Source organism: Neomonachus schauinslandi, chromosome 4 (assembly GCF_002201575.2).
Source record: "Neomonachus schauinslandi chromosome 4, ASM220157v2, whole genome shotgun sequence".
NCBI classification, from domain to species: domain Eukaryota; kingdom Metazoa; phylum Chordata; class Mammalia; order Carnivora; family Phocidae; genus Neomonachus; species Neomonachus schauinslandi.
In genome coordinates, this window is record NC_058406.1 from 87481486 (window position 1) to 87498356 (window position 16871).

At 32.3% G+C, this 16871-nt stretch overlaps 1 pseudogene; it reads left to right on the top strand.

Annotated features, from left to right (window-relative positions):
• LOC110580619 overlaps positions 1-11630 on the top strand; it is an 84922-nt pseudogene extending 73292 nt beyond the window's left edge.
• The last annotated feature ends 5241 nt before the right edge of the window (positions 11631-16871 follow it).

The following is a 16871-nucleotide window of genomic DNA, read 5'->3' on the forward strand; positions in this document are numbered from 1 at the left end:
TGATAACAATAAACAAAAATTCATGTAATCATCTTGACACCTAGTGATTGAATTTTAGAGCACCAAGAGTGTAAAAAATATACTTTAAAAATTCTCTATCCAAAGGGGAAAAAAAATGAGAAGACTGAGAATTCAATTCATTTCTATTCACTTGACATTTGACTCAGAATTTTAAACAACCAATTTTATTCCAGAATTTGACATTCAGTCAGAACCATCTTTCAGTTTTCCAATCACGAATGGATGCAAAAACCATTAGTTTTACAATGGAAGGATCAGGCTGATAACACTAAACGTATAAATCCATCTTAGTTTTTTACTAAATGCATGTTATCAGACATGTTTTTTATGATGTGATGCAACAGGAGGTACACAACTCATTTTAAACGAAGTGAAAGAAAAAGAGAACAGCATGTTAAATTACACTAAGAAGAATGTAAATTTTCCAAAGGACAAATGATCTACTTTCTTCAGCATATAAATAGAACAAAAAAGGAAGGAGGATTATTAGACAATGGAATGAATTAAGCAACAAAAAACCAAAGGTAATATTTTAGATCATGTTTGTATTTTAATTCTGAAAATCACATGTCAAAGGACATTTCTAAGACAAGTTGGAAAATTTGAATATTAACTGCATAAAACAAGATATTAAGTAGTCATCTTAATTTTATTAGATGTGAAAATGGCCAGGTGATTATATATATTTTAACATATTCTTATCAATTAGAGTAGTATAATGATAGCTGACATAACATGATGTGCAGGATTTACATTACATTACTCTGGGCAATTAAAAAGTATAAATTTGTGTGGAGGTTGTGGTGGGGTCAGCAAGAAATTAGTGAATGAAAAAGATTACTAAGATAAAAATTATCCAAGTTGGGTAATGAGTGCTTGGATGTTCATCATATTATATCTTCCTGTATGTTTTGAAAGTTCATTAATATATGTTACATATATCTTTTATAGATCATATATATGATATATAGATAGACATAGATATGTATTTCAAATAAAAGAGCAAAAACAATCTTCAGCAACTCTAGCTTTTCAAACATTCAGGAGTTTGTTGAAATTTTACCACCCATGGAACTCCTCTGAAATATAATTGAACAGAATTAGGCTTTGTAGTTTAAAAAGTGGAACAATGTGACTTGGATAAAATAAAGGAAAAAAATGCCCTTCACCATTTTAAAATTTCGGTAGAGATGACAATTAGGGTCAGAGAAATACTGAATTAAAATGGGAATGTGATGATCAAAGAAATAAATAGAAGTATAATTCACAACTTTCAAATGAATAGAAGTCTCCCCACCATCTCCCCTCACATCTTCTCCCCCATTATAATTTTTTAATTAAATTTTAATTTTTTTCTCTCATATTAATTTTAATTTTCAAGCTTTAAATAATCTTCACCCTTCTCACTTCTTCCCTCTCTTGCTCTCTCATTTCTTATCATCACCAGATAGGTACAAAATAGGTATCATAAACCCAATTTATAGAGGAAAAAAAAAAACAATAAACCAGTGACCCTATAATTTGATCCAAATCACATGGCATTATTATTATTATTTTTTTTTACAGTGCACTTTGCCTCACAGTCTTCCTCTCCTTCCTCTTATGATTTTCTTTGGGGAAGTGGTTCTGCAATAGTAATATAAAGACAGTCATTTTTCAGGATGAACAGATATTCAGTGCTTTTCATTTGACATATTAGTTCAACTTGGCAAATTGTGGCACATCATAAAGGCTGACTAAGTTCTTTGAAATCATGGGGAGCTTTTCTGTACACAAGCTAATCCAACAGCTTCCTCCTTGCCAGTACTGAAATTCTCTGCAAAAGTACTTCTTTAAATGTAATATGCAACTACATTCTAGAATAAAAAATTACATCACAGGGACGCCTGGTTGGCTCAGTCGTTAAGCATATGCCTTCGGCTTAGGTCATGATCCCAGGGTCCTGGGATTGAGCCCCGCATCCGGCTCTTTGTTCAGCGGGAAGCCTGCTTCTCCCTCTCCCACTCCCCCTGCTTGTGTTCCCTCTATCGCTGTGTCTCTCTCTGTCAAATAAATAAATAAAATCTTTAAAAAAAATTACATCACACATTTCCTTCATATTTATTCCTTTGTCAAGGTATACACTTAGGAAATCATGAGGCTGAGCATGAGTCTTAAGCATAATTTGGTTCAAGTTCTGTGTCTTTTAAAAAAAAATTAAATAATCATTCCCTTTTCTGTTCTTGATTTCTCCTTTAATACTTTAATTAGTTTAAATGCCATTTGTTCATCATATGTATTTTAATATATACAAAGCCTGCCTTTCTCTTTAATATAGAACAAATTAGAAATATGATAAACCATCCCCTAAGAAAAGCTCTCAGTTTATTTGAAACCTTCTACAGCTAACATTATCCAAAATTTAAAAATGATTATTCATATATTGAAGTCTCATTTTTTAATAATTATAGCTAATACTTATTAGAAACTTAGGCCAGGCACTTTGCAAAACATTTTACATATATTAATCTAACTTGAGCTTCATACTAATCCTAGTGATTATTATCCTTTTTTAAAAAATGAGGAAATTGAACAGACAAGTTAACTGACTTGCTTGAGCCTACCTAGTCATAAGGTGGTAGAGGCAAGCTTTGAATTCAGGCAGTCAGAATCAGATTATACTACATTTTAAGACTTATGTTATCTTATTAAAATAAATCAGGAGACCACTTAGTAAATATCATCATTCTCTCTCTGATGCTGGGATGACTATTCTTAAGTTAATTCATATATGATTTTTGGAGATATTTTTACCGTAATAAATAGAATCATGCATGTGCATTTAAAAATTAAATTAAAAGATATTTCTGAGATTAATGCTCTTTGGAATAATCTTGTTATGCTTTAGTTAAAAATTCTAATTATAAGACCAAAATGTCTAATATTATAGTGAATAAGAAAATTTAAAAAAAAACAAGTACTTTGAAAATTTAAACATATGGAATGAACATTATAGAAATTTTTGCACCAAGACAAGAAGAAAATTGATTCCATAATGCTCCACAGAATCTAAACAAATTATTTCAGCTTGTTTCTGTTCATATTGCTTAACATGAAACTTAACATGAAATTATCTTTTTTCAAGATTTCAATTTAGAATTTAGTCATAAAGCATAAGAAAACATTATTCAATTGCAGTGCAGTTTAATAAGATTTTTTTTCTGAAGATAAATTATTTTTTCTTGATGTCAAATATCTAAGATGCTAGCAAACTGAGTATTATAAAATGGAGTCAGGGGGAGTTACATCCTTAGTTAACTAGAAATAAACCCTTACCCTAAAAATACATATCTGTAACTATCTATTTATTACTTGCAAAAATGTGTCAAGAAAGGAAGTAACACATAATTATGAAATCAAAATCTACTTTAATATGTGAAATTTAAACATTAATTTGACATTTTAAAATGAACTTACAATTCCAAAATAAAAAGGTGAAAATTTGAAAGGTCAAAAGATTGCACTTGCCATTTACTAATTAGAAAAACCAATATTGACCATTTTCTAGGAAGACAATGGGCACATAATATAATATTAGTGTTCCCCTTGCTTTTACAGTAATCAATAGATGATTAAGTTTGCATAGTTTCAAAATTTAGGAGGGATATTAAGTTTCATAACACTTAAAATCAGGAAATTATGCAAGCTGTGTTTCTCTCATTTCAGAGTCATTTTTAATATTGGAAGTTAATTAAATTTGCTGTTCCAAACCATTAAGTATAAGATCAATAATATTCTTGGAAGTCTATGTCTTTTGGTTCCCAGAGCATAATTTTGATAGAATATGGAAATAAAAGATAATAACCTTTGTCAGAAGCAGAGAGCATATATATTTGTCACTGGCATCTATATATTTGTACTTCAAAACTTTACCAAAAGAGGGCAAACCAAGTCTATAGACTATTGAAATTAATCTCTACTGAATTACTGTCACCTCATCAAAGAAACAACTCTTTGTTTGGAGGTAGTGCATAATACTTAATTGCCACAATGACTATAGTGAGGAATAAAATGGATTATGAGTCTTCTCTAACTTTTTATGCTAGATCTCTATGAAATATCTGCAAATAAATATACAAAATTATTTGGCTTCATAATATCAAATATATTGAGTTTGAAAATATTCATAAACTTACACATGTTGAATGAATATTTACATTTTACTAATTTAAAATGAGATTGAGTATCAGTTTGAGCACTAAATTGGGAAAAATACTGGTTTTGGTCTTTCTAAATGCATGGTCATATGGCTTGTTTGCTCCTTGTTTTTGTTTACTGTTTACTGTTCCTTAAATCTAGTAAAATATTTTAAGAGAAGATACATTATTATATTTTCATTTTACATTCCCTGAAGATAAAGTAAATGGATATGCATAATTTATTTTATTTTAGTATCCCTTTTTTGCATTATGGCTGTATGTGACCGTAATAAATTAACCACATAACGAATTAATGAATATCAACTTTTTTGTCCAGATACATAAATGAAGTCAAATTCTTTGACAGATTTTGGGAATGAGAATCAAGGCAATAACTTTTAAATAAAATAGCAACTAGGAATTTAGGATTGAGAATGGCATCTTTGGAAAAAACAGCATTTAGTTTATCAAACTGTGAAGAATTCCTTAACCTGACCTATTCCATTAGGAACCTGAATTCAAAGGAGAATATTTTTAAAAATAGTTTTATCTAGATAGAATCCATATACTATGCAATGCATATGTTTAAAGCGTGCAATTCAATGGTTATTAGTACATTCACAGATATATGCAAAAATTACCCACAGTTTTAGAATACTTTGGTCACCTCCAAAAGAAATCTATTACCACTTACCTATTATGCTTTTAAGCAGCACCTTAAAGCAACCACTAATCTACTTTATATCTCTATAGATTTCCCTCTTCTCGACTTTCATATGAATAAAACCATATAGTATGCCGCTTTGTGATTAATTTCTTTCACTTAGCATACTGTTTTCAAGGTTTATGATTCATATATCATCATGTATCAGTACTTCATTCTTTTTTATAGGTGGGTAATATACAATTGTACGAATAGACCACATTTTGTGAATCCATTGCTGTGTTGATGGACATTTCAGTTGTTTCCAGATTTGGGCTATTATAAATAATGCAGTGGTAAACATACATGTACAGATTTTTGTGTTGATGTATGTATTCATTTCTCATTTACTCATTTCAAGAACTGCCATACTGTTTTTCACATTGGCTGCACCATTTTACTTTCCCACCGGCAGTGTATGAGGGTTCTAATATCTCCACATCCTCACTGACAGTTTTGTTATCCAACTTTCTGATTTTAGCCATTTTAGTTTGTATTAAGTGGTGTCTCATGTCTTTGAGTTGCATTTCCTTGATGATTAATGACATTGAGCATATTTTCAATTTTTCATTAGCTATTTGTGTATCTTTCTTGGAGATATCCCTATTCAGAAACTTGGCTCACTTTTTAATTGGGTTAGTTATCTCTCTATTATTGAGTTATAAGTGTTCCTTATAGGTCCTAGATACAGTTTCTTTGGCAGATATATGACTTGCAAATGTTTTATCCCATTTTGTGAGTTGGCTTTTCACTTCATAAAAATTTTCACAAAAAATTTAATTTTGATGAAATCTAATTTATTTTTATTGGTGCTTATGCTTTTGGTGTGTTGCTTATGCTTTTGGTGTCACATCTAAGAACTCATTTCAAGTTTATGGTTGTGGGGATTTATTTCATCTTTTCTTCTAAGAGTTTTAGACTTGTAGTTCTTACATTTTGTTTTATTAATTCATTTTGAAGTAATTTTTGTATATGGAATAACATAAAGGTCCAACTTTATTTTGCAAGTGACTATCCAGTTGTCCCAGCACCATTTCTTGAAAAAAAAATTATTCTGTCTTCCATTGAATTCTTCTGGCACTCTTTTTGAAAATTAGTTGTAAATACATATGTGTGCGTGTGTGTGTGTGTTTCTAGACTCTAATTTCTAGCTATTCATCTATATGCCTATTCTTTTGCCAGTGTTAACAATGATTTCATTTACAGTAAGTATTCTAGTAAAATTTGTACAAAATGGCTTTGTAATAAGTTTTGAAACTGACAAGTGTGAGGCCTCCTACTTGTTCTTTCTTGAAGATTGTTTTGGCTATTTAGGGTCCCTTGCAATTCCATATAAATTTAGAACCAGCTTGCCAATTTCAACAAAGAAGACAACTCTATGAAATGGTGTTAAATCTGTAGATCGGTGTGGGGAATATTGCTTGCTTAACAATTTTAAGTCTTCCAATTCTTGAACATAGAATATGTTTCCATTTATTTAAATATTTAAAAATTTGTTTCGACAGTGTTATGGTTTTCAGGGCATAAGTTTTGCACTTATTTGGTTAGATTTACTCATAAGTATTTTACTCTTTTGATGCTATTGCAAATTGAATTGTTTTCTTAATTTATTTTTGGATTATTCTTTGTGAGTCTATAGAAATATAATTGATTTGTGAATTGATCTTTTATCTTGCAGTCTTGCTGAAATTATTAGTTCTAATTTTTTTTTAGTGGATCACAAGGACTTTCTATAAAAAGGATTATGTCATCTATGAAGAGAGATAGTTTACTTCTTTTCCAACCTGGGTGTCTTTTATTTACTTTTCTTGCCTAATTACCTAGGCTAGAACTTCCAGTCAATATTAAATAGAAGGAGCAAGGGCAAACATTCTTGTCTTTCTCTTGATGTTAGGGGGAAACTAGTCTCTCACCATTCAATATGATGTTAGCTGTGGGGTTTTTTGGTAAATACTCTTTATCAGATTGAAAAACTTCCTTCTATTCCCAGTTTGTTGAGCATATTTTTCTTGAATGGATGCTGGATATTTTCCGATGCTTCTTCTGGATCACGTGGAATAATGATGCAATTTTTGGCTTTTTACCTGTTGATATAAAGTATTGTATTAATACATAAATCCCACTTGGTATAAAAGTTTACTTGGTGTAAAATGCTTTTTATATATTGTTAGAGTTGATTTGTTAGTATTTTGTTGAAAATTTTGAAAGAGTCAGTGTTTTTACCTTTTAAAGAAATTCCTGGTCATCTACTGACAAAGCAGAAGTGTTAATTATCTCTTTCTTTGAGAATATTAAAATAATCTATCTAATCTCCCTGCCTACCCTTTTCTGCATTTGTTTTCTTATAGAAAAATTAAGACCAGATTTATAGATTATTTCAAATTTTAAAGGAACAAATTTTGTTCATGTTACCTAAAATCTCCCAAAATATAGTCGAAGAAGGATAATTTCCCAAATGATCTGTGAAATTATCGGTATTCTAAAGCGCACACCTGTCAAATATAGTTCCTCTAAAATCAGATCTAGCCTCATTCATGAGTAAAAGGCTAACAGAATCCAGATAAGATAATATTTTGAATACTGAATCATATTGAAAGTGAGCCAGTAGAGTATATTCTAGATAGGAATGTATGGTTGAGTATCATCTTTGGCCTCTAAGGGGAGCTCAGACACCTTTCCAACCTCACCCAATCTGTAAGCACCAGGAGCAAGAGTGCAATAAAGGGACTAATCAAAGATAAGACCCTATTTTTTTTTTATGATGGTACTAGGACAAAACCAAAACCAAATAAAAACACATAGGATACTTTTGAAAAATACAGCTTCTCAAGCCCTGCCTGTGGAGATACCAATTCCTTAAGTCTGGCAAAAGGACAAGTTATGTGCATTTTTAATAAGGAACCTAGGAAATTTTAATGAAGATTCACTGTGTTAGATAAGTTTGTTAGTAAGATGAAGACAGATAAAGATGAAGAAAGATAAAATCCCTAAAAAGTGTCCTTTTCTCTCTTTTTCTCTCTTTCTCTGGCAGTGTGGTAGAACTTATTAATAAACAGAAAAGAAATGGTGGGGAGTATTATATAGAAGATAAATGGTACCACCTATATTTACATCGAGCAACATCTGAATGAAGCTTTCACAGACCCAACTTCATAAAAAGAAAGAAAAAAGAGAGAGGTTACTAAAAATGATTGAAATGCTCTGACTTGAGAAGTCAAGGTTCTTCAATAGCAGAGCGAACATTATGGTCAGTAGGCTAGAAACCTTCGGAGTTTGGTCCTGGAAAAAAATATTACTTGAGGTTAGAAAAGATGATTTCAGAAATTCTGGGAACAATGATATCAGCTTAGAGACAGATTTTTTATCTTTCAGTCAAAAGCTGCAAAAGACTATGTTAGGTCTACATATGGTAGGGGAGAAAAAATACATCAAAGTTTTGAAAATTCAACTTGACCTGCTGGAAAGGAAAGAAGAACAGCAGAGAGAAATAAAAATAAAATATTCAGGGAAATAGGGTCAGGGCCACCTACAGCAGAGAAAGAATTGCTTGAAAGAAATGTTTCTGCTGTCATCTGTGTTCTAAAGGTTATTCAATGCCAGAATTAAACAAATTAAGATAAAAGACAAAGTTTTATGGTGGATAATATGGAAAATAATTATATAATTCCCAATTACCTCCCAGGCCCCAAGACTTAGAAAGTAAGGGAAATAGGATTTTTGTTTTGGGAATCTATTAAGAGTTTCTCTATCAGGAATACATAGTAACAATTCACCTGCTGGATCCTAAGCAATTTTGGAACAAACACGGTGGTATACAGGATATTTGGGGTAGAGAAACAGAGAAAAGTAGGAGGCTGAGAAAGTAGGAAATGAACAGGACATGAATTGATGGTCTTTAAGCATATTGACATTCAATCCAGCATAAAGTCCAGATGAGACAAACAAAACAAACAAAAATACTGGTGATTGTTAAGTACACCACTATAGATTTCTAAATTTTATAGGAGAGGAGTTTGGCAGAATAGGGGAACTCCATTCAGATTCCCCTACAAGGGAAGATTCACTGTCCAGTTATGAGAAATACCATACCTGACAAGCCTCCAGCACTTAGCTTCTTCCAATTCACCTCAGCATTCAAGCCAAGGTCACATTCTTCTCATAGTGGCTCTTAACTAATGACTGAGCAAGATGGTAATGCTCAGGCTTAGCCATTTCTGCCTAAGTTGGGACTCCTCTATCTGACCATGTTTGTTCGAGTCTCAGCATTATGATCTGATTACTCTTCTTAATGTTGCAGTGTCTCTTTTTATTTCACAGGTATTGCTCCACACTAAACCTATTGCACTGTTAACTCCATCTCAGCATCTGCCTCCTGGTGAACCCAACCCAGGACAAGAGATAGCAGATGGAACTAGAATTAAGGTTTGTTGTTGTTTTTGTTTTAATTAAAAGTGTTTTGTGTTTTGTTTTGTTTGCACACTTACTCGACCACTCCAGAAAATAAGAAATGCTGTACTAGTTAAATAAATTAGGTAAAATAAGGTTCTTATTTCTAAGGCTGCCACTGGAGCTGTGGTGGCCCAGGTCTTAGAGTGATAGCCCAGCCAAAGACTGGAGTATGGATACCCAGAGCTGTTATCCAAGAATCATATAAAGAAACCAGAGCTACTTTCCTAGTTTTTTGACAAACAGAAAGCTGGTGAACAGACAGTAGTGTCTGATGTAGAAAAGTGACAACTTTCCTTAAGCAACAGCACGTGGCAGCCACAGGAATATGGCATTCATCTTATGTCCACCTTCCAAATCTGTAGCAACTCTTTAATTAGATTAACCTAAGTAAAAATATCCAGACTTATCTTGAAAGAGCTCTGTGGATATAATCCTTCCAATTTCTGCTATATTGAGAGAGGGGTAACAGTGAGAGAGGTAAAGTGAGTGAGAATGGGAAGGGATGTTAGTTCACAATAGATGATATGCAGCAAATCTAACACCCCTAGCCCCTCCCATTAAATGCTGGTTATAGCGGGCCAATATTTTTATGGAAGCCAAGGATTTCCTGCAAATGTCCAGAATGCCCTCTAGTTAGTGATACTACCGCTGTTGAACACCACTGATTTCCAGTGTAATCTGCTATGGTAGTCATGTCTGTGTATGAGATTTGCTTGAGTTTTCTTAGTATTATATACATGAGGCTGGTGATATATTTTGCCTTCTTGATACTCGAGACAGCAAAACTGGGGCACATGAAAGTCTTGGATTTGGGAGAAATGAAACTTCCAATGTGCTAAAGAAAGTAAATCATATTATGACTCATGTTTCACCTGGTGAAAACAAAATTGGGACCACAAATAGGAATCTCAGTGGTTCCTGGCTCACAATGAGCAAAATAAGGATAACCTTGAGGAGAACAAAATCATTGTGATTATTTTAAGAACTTTACACATTCTCCTAAGAAAAATGAAAGGAAGAAAGAGTATTCAGTCTGCTAAGATTTCATTGGTGGAATAAAGGGAAGTCTTGATTGTCCAAAAAGGTTCATATTGTTATGTCAAAGCATGTTGTCTTATTTAGTCTTTGAATATTAACTAAAACTTGAAAATTTTAGCTGTTGTACATTAAAGAAATGAGATTTTCTTTCTTTTCCTTCTTCTTATGATATTTGCAACAACTGATGTTGGTTGAGTTGCCAAAATCCCATGGAGAGGAACTGTCACATGAGAAACTGGTGCAGATGGGAAAAGTGAAAGTGAGTAAAGAGACAGCCTACCCCACACATATTGCCAAGAGTAGTTGCCAGGAGACACACTACATTTTTTGTGTGTATTTTTAAAGGTGAATTAACATTGTTCTAGCAATAAATATGCAGAAGAAAGAGTTTTTAAATCAACTGGCTTTGAGTTTTGGCAATTTGAAATTTGGCAATTTTGGCAACATGTTTTTTTACTGTAGTAATGTAAGGTCTTTTTTTTTTCCATATCTGATGACTACTCCTCTGCAAATGGCTCTTTGGCTAGCTCTCTAATTTCAGAATCATTTGATGTAAATATTCACTTTAATAATTTGCTTTTAAAACTCCCAATATGTTTAATATTTAATATTTACATAGTTTATTTTAGGAATTTGTATTGACATGTCTTCAAATTTAAAGGAAGGCCTATTATGAGGCTGTCCTCTAACCCGGTCCATTTATAGGAAAATAAGTAGAAACCAAAAAAAAAAAAAAAGATTAAATGTCTTGCCAAAGGACATAGAGCTCAGTCGTGACAGAACAAGACTAGAATGTAAGTCTGTATTCTCCATTTGTGTTGTAAAGTACATTTCATCCATTTGTCCAAATATTAAGACTCAGAATCTTTCTGCTTGTGTCACTAGCTTATTAATTCTGGAAGATTTTTCCAGTGAGGATAGATTTATTACCTTTTTCTTTCAGAATGTTTTTTATTCTGTGCATTTTATTTTATTTTATCTTATTTACTTATTTTTTTATCTTATTTTTAATTTTCAACTGAAGCATAGTTGACGCTCAGTGTTATATTAATTTCAAGTATACAACATAGTGATTCAACAAGTCTGTATGTTATGCTATGCTTACCACAAGTGTAGCTACCATCTGTCACCATATAACATTATTACAATACCACTGACTACATTCTCTATGCTGTAACTTTTATCCTCATGACTTATTGATTCCATAGCTGGATATAGGACTCTTTGATCAGCATGTATAAAGGATAACGTTATATATATTTACAAATACTAACTTTTTTATAAACATAAAAATATAAAATTCTTCTGAAGTCCTATCCCTTTATATAAAAGGTGATAATATTTGTTGACATCATTAATGCTTACTTAAAACCCTATTGCTAAAAATGCAATTTCTGAAAACTGGATGCAACAGCCTTTGCAGCTGCCATAATTGATCAAGTCTATTACTTGCAGTCATTGAATCTAATTCCCAGTACTAGCCCAGATATACTGCAGCTGATAGGAGTCAAGGTGACATACCTGAAACTTTCTTGCAAAGGAACCTGAGAAAGTGCAAACACGACCTATATTCTGAAATATGGATTTACACAACAGGGAATTTCTGAAACACTGAATGTAGGTCTGTCTTTACCGTGGAAATGGTAGTTTGAAACAGAGATGGTGGTTTATCTTTTACTAGTGAGGGGATGGAGAAGCCATGTGGGTATTAGTGGTCTGACAAAGGCTGACTTGTAGAGAAAGTTCTGGAGAGGGAACAAAATGCACAATGGGCTCTTCTGAGGGGCCATTGAAAACCTGTCACTCAGACCTCATGATAAGTTCAGAAATGGAGTGGAGTCTTCTGAAGAACAGAATATCTTGGAGGTTAAAAACAAAACCGTACATATTATTGGTATACCTCAGTTACAGTGTTAGTATAAGAAGTCAGACCAATGTGAAAAGCATATTACAGATTCAACAATCTGTTGATCTGCATGATAGTAATAGGAATGACAGACAGAGAGAAATGGGACACTAGATAAAGATGCAATTTTTGTGATCCTTCTTCCATTGTTTGAGAGATATCCAAAAGAGATAGAAAAGGGAAAGCCAAAGAGGAAGCCAAAGTGGGGACGCCCCCACTACTCCATCCAGTCATAGGAAAAGAAACCATACAGAAAAGCCCAAGGATCATTTCTCCCAATAGATAGCTATACATACCCCACATGCTAATATAGATTCCTAAGAAAATGGAGCCTACATCTGAATTTGATCTCAAAATTGAACTTTGGGGAGGACAGCAGTGAATAGGAAAGGAGAAATAGATGTGTTATCTTGATAAATCTTAAGTGAAAAATGCATATGTAAGATGTGCATAAACTAAGGTAATTTAATGAGGATCTCTCAGGAAGAGTACAAGTTCCATTGCCTTTCCTTATAGTTACTGCTCAATGCACATTTTAAATAATTATGCTCAAAGTGGTGTGTTACAAAGAGGTGTGTTTTTATATTTTTAAGATGCCTGAAAAAAATTAACTAATTTATATTTCTTGTGTCTAATAAAATTATAATATTTGATCAAAACAAAGTAAATACCTATTAAAATATGACATTTGCTCAACATGTAGTAACTACTAAAAAATCTTACCTGATTGCAGAATGGACATTTGTAATGCAATTAAAACTGATTAGCTAAAGAATAATTTTGGAAGCAGGTATGAATTTGAAATTGGGTAGAAATTTGAATCAATGAAGGCATACTTTAGAGATAATTAACTATGAACAAAATCTGAAAATTGAATATAGACAAATCTAAGAAAGTTATCTTTGGAAATAAAAACATAGTTTGCAAAAGGGAAAAAATAGGAAAGAAAATATATGTTAATATAATTTTAGACCTTATACTTGAGCCAGAAATAAAGTAAGTAAGCACAATGTTAGAAGCTTTTCTTCTCTAATTTTCATAGGTAGTCTTGTACAATTGGTCACCAAGGAGAAGTGAAAACCATACAGATACCTCTTTACTCAAAAGACTAAAAATAACTTCAATAATCTAATCAAAATATCCCCTTAATATTCATAATAAAGGTATTCAGTGAGCTTTTAATTCTATTATAGCAAAATTTATGTAGGATAAAAAAACAAGGAGGTCACATCATTTAGAAGAGACAGTGACATCATTCACAAAGGAAAAAACAGGAGGTCAAAAGTATACCAGGAAAATGGATTGTAATGGGCTTAGAAAATTCAGGTAAGAAAAGAGTGTTTATATTTAGTAAAAACACTATTGGAGTGCAAAATAATACAGATGACGCCTTTTATGTTTTCATTTTGTGAAACTTGATAAAAATGGAGCACTGAGGAAAACAAAAGAAGACATCTAATAAGAAATGATCTGAAGCAAATTTTTGAAGGTGAAAATGGATGGTTCTCTGGTTAATTACTATTAACCAAAGAAAGGACAAACAAATATATTGAAAAAAAGAATATGGAGTATATAGTCAATTCACAGGCAATAATATGAACTGCCAACAAAAATAAGAAAATATTTATCAACTTAAAATTTATCAAGGTCATACAAATTAAACCAACGTTAAAATGTAATTACTTGAGAGGCAAGATATTTGGTGAAAGAAATATATCTAATTAGAGCCTTTTGGGAGGACGATTTATCAGCATTATCAGAATATAAAGAGCACATATATACTCTTAAATACAGAAATTCTGATAAATATCCCTTTTCCTATTGTAGTCATTTAATAATTACTGATGTTTTATCCAGAAAGTTTTATTTCTATTTATATATCAAAAGATGAAAATTAAGGGATCTCTCCCTGGATTAAAACCTCACTGGATTAAAAAAACACTATTTCACTGTTAAAAAACCACCTTTTATAAAGGGCAGTATATTCTCAGCTGTTAATCATTTTCAGTTTAATATGGTTTTGTTTTCACTGCCTATGGGTTACTTGCCCTAGTGTCATCTTCATATATTTTTACACAACGGTATTTCAGAATAATTAAATCAAAAAATAAATTCAGTGGCACACAGATGTTCGATGGGTTTACATTTTAAAAATTAAACAAAAATGAATTTTAACATTGAAATTTAAAATAATGAATGATTACCAAATAAATACAAGTTAAAAGCTAAAATGTTACATGCAATGGTTAGAACATAACCCTTAACTAACATTTGACATTATAATAAAATTGAAAAAAAAATATTAAATCCTATTTAAAAAATTAAGGAGTTGTAAACCGGCATTCTGGGGCTTGGATATATAATTGCTTGGCATTGCCTTTATGTTATGGGAAATTTGAGGAAAACTGAAATGGGAGAGTCATATGATTTAGCAGAAACGTTTTTTGACATGCTCTTGTTTGTTGCTTTCCACAGATTTAAGACAACAGTTGTGTTCAGTTAACTAAGTTAAACTGAGGTGAGTTAATATATTGACTGTATGTCAAAAATGTAAAATTAAAAAAATCATTTTTGAATGTCAAATGGTCTTTTATTTCTCCACCTTGAGATTTATGTCTCTGTTCTTTCTCTATATTTCATGTCTGCTTGTTCTTTCAGCCCCCTTGGAGTGGAACCAGACACCGCAGTCTACAGTGTGAATATGCCTGCTGTATTCCTGTTTGATCTTCTTCCCTTTATGTGTCAGCTTCTTTGTGGACTGCCTACTTGTCAAATCATTTTTCTTCTTCAAAACTTTGTACATAATTTTTAAATAAGCTATGCAGATCTCAGGGCATTTGATGAATTTTTCACAAGTTAATCACACTTACATAGCATAAAGACTGTGGCTTATGTGTTTAACACTGTAAGGACAAACAGATATTTACTCAACTGCCACCAATTAGATGCAAAATACTCAAATTATAGGTTAAGGGAAGCTGTGCTTCCCTTTGAATTAGTAAAATAAGTAGATTTAAGAAGCTAGCTTAACAAAATGCAGCTAACATTTGTAAGCATCGGAATGGAAGGTGTATTTTAAGAGTGTTTAGCTAAAAAAGCAAAAAGCAAATCAATACATATTATTTAGTGGATTATTGCACTAAGATATAAAAATCTTGGTTCTCATGTTACCTGATAGTTAGGTAGTCATGATTCTTTTTCACCTAGGAGAAAATGCATGCCTTATCCTTACTTAAGTCTCTTCTTATTAAAGGGAAGCTATTCTATAGTCAGAGATGTTTTATAAACCTGGAACTTGTCACATGGGAAAAAAAAAAAACATATCTTTTAGCTCTGTGCCTCATACAACCTGAGGCATGAAATAATAATCAGGAAATGCAATACCTGTTATGTCATGGAGCTTAAGTCATTCACCTCAAAGTCTCTGTAAGTTCTAATGAAAATATACTAATGTATTGGAAGAAATCCTTTTTTAAAAATGTACTCGGAGATTATTGGTAATGTTACTCTTGAGAAATTATATGGAGGATGACAAGGCCATCCTAGTATTAAAAAAAAATCTACAAGGTGGACCAAAAAAATCCATCTTAACCAAGCCTAGTAAAGGTCAGGTAAAAGAGAATTTAAGTAAACTGTACACTTTTATAAGCTGTTGTTAAGGTCAACTCAAGTTAATATTTTTTTAGTCCTAGAGAGGTAATAGAAAGGGCAGGCATGTTTGGGAAAGTTTAAGAAAAATATTTTTATCGTGAACCGGGATATTTTACTTTTATTCTCAGATATATTTAACATTGAGAGTCCATGCCTACTTTTCCAGAAATTTTAGGTTATTAAAATTATACCAAACCAACAAGAATAATGAGTAATGGACTTGCAAATTAACTTCTCTAAGAGATTTGTAACCACAAGCCAATACTCATGAGGAAGGGCTGTCAACGTTACTGAAGATCTAAGTGAGGTGTATGAAGATGCTGAGGGAAGATACACGCAACTGCAGTTCTTGGAACCAATTAGCACAAGGTCATTGTTTAAAGTGATGACACTTCATGAAGAGCAAAGCCGAAAGTCAATAGTTTCGTGTTTGCAACAATGGGAGTAGCATCTGGGGCTGGTGGTGACAGTGGACTCTGAATTCCATGAAAGAAAAGAAGAGCTGGTCTTTAACAGATGATAGCAGGCTTTCCAGGAGGTTGCCGTTCAGAGAGGAAGCCTAGAAAATGGTATTAAATTATGGGCAGACCCAAAATTGCCAATGGCTGTCATTTAGAGGTAAGTAAATATTAAAACAACTGCTTGTACCCACACACAGAGTCCACAGTCCCCTAAATACACACATACACCAGAAATATATGAAACTTCATGGACAATTGGTAGAAATTCTTTTTAGCTCCAGAGGTTGCTGTCTCCACTCTTGGAAATAAATAGTCAAGGGTTATTTCTCCTTTTTAATCTATATCCCCTTCTTACATGATCTTATCCAGTCATATACTTTTTAACACCATCTGTATTCAGTGCATTCCAGTTTGTATTTCTAGACCTTATCTCTCCGAACTAGATTTTTATATCAAATGTATGG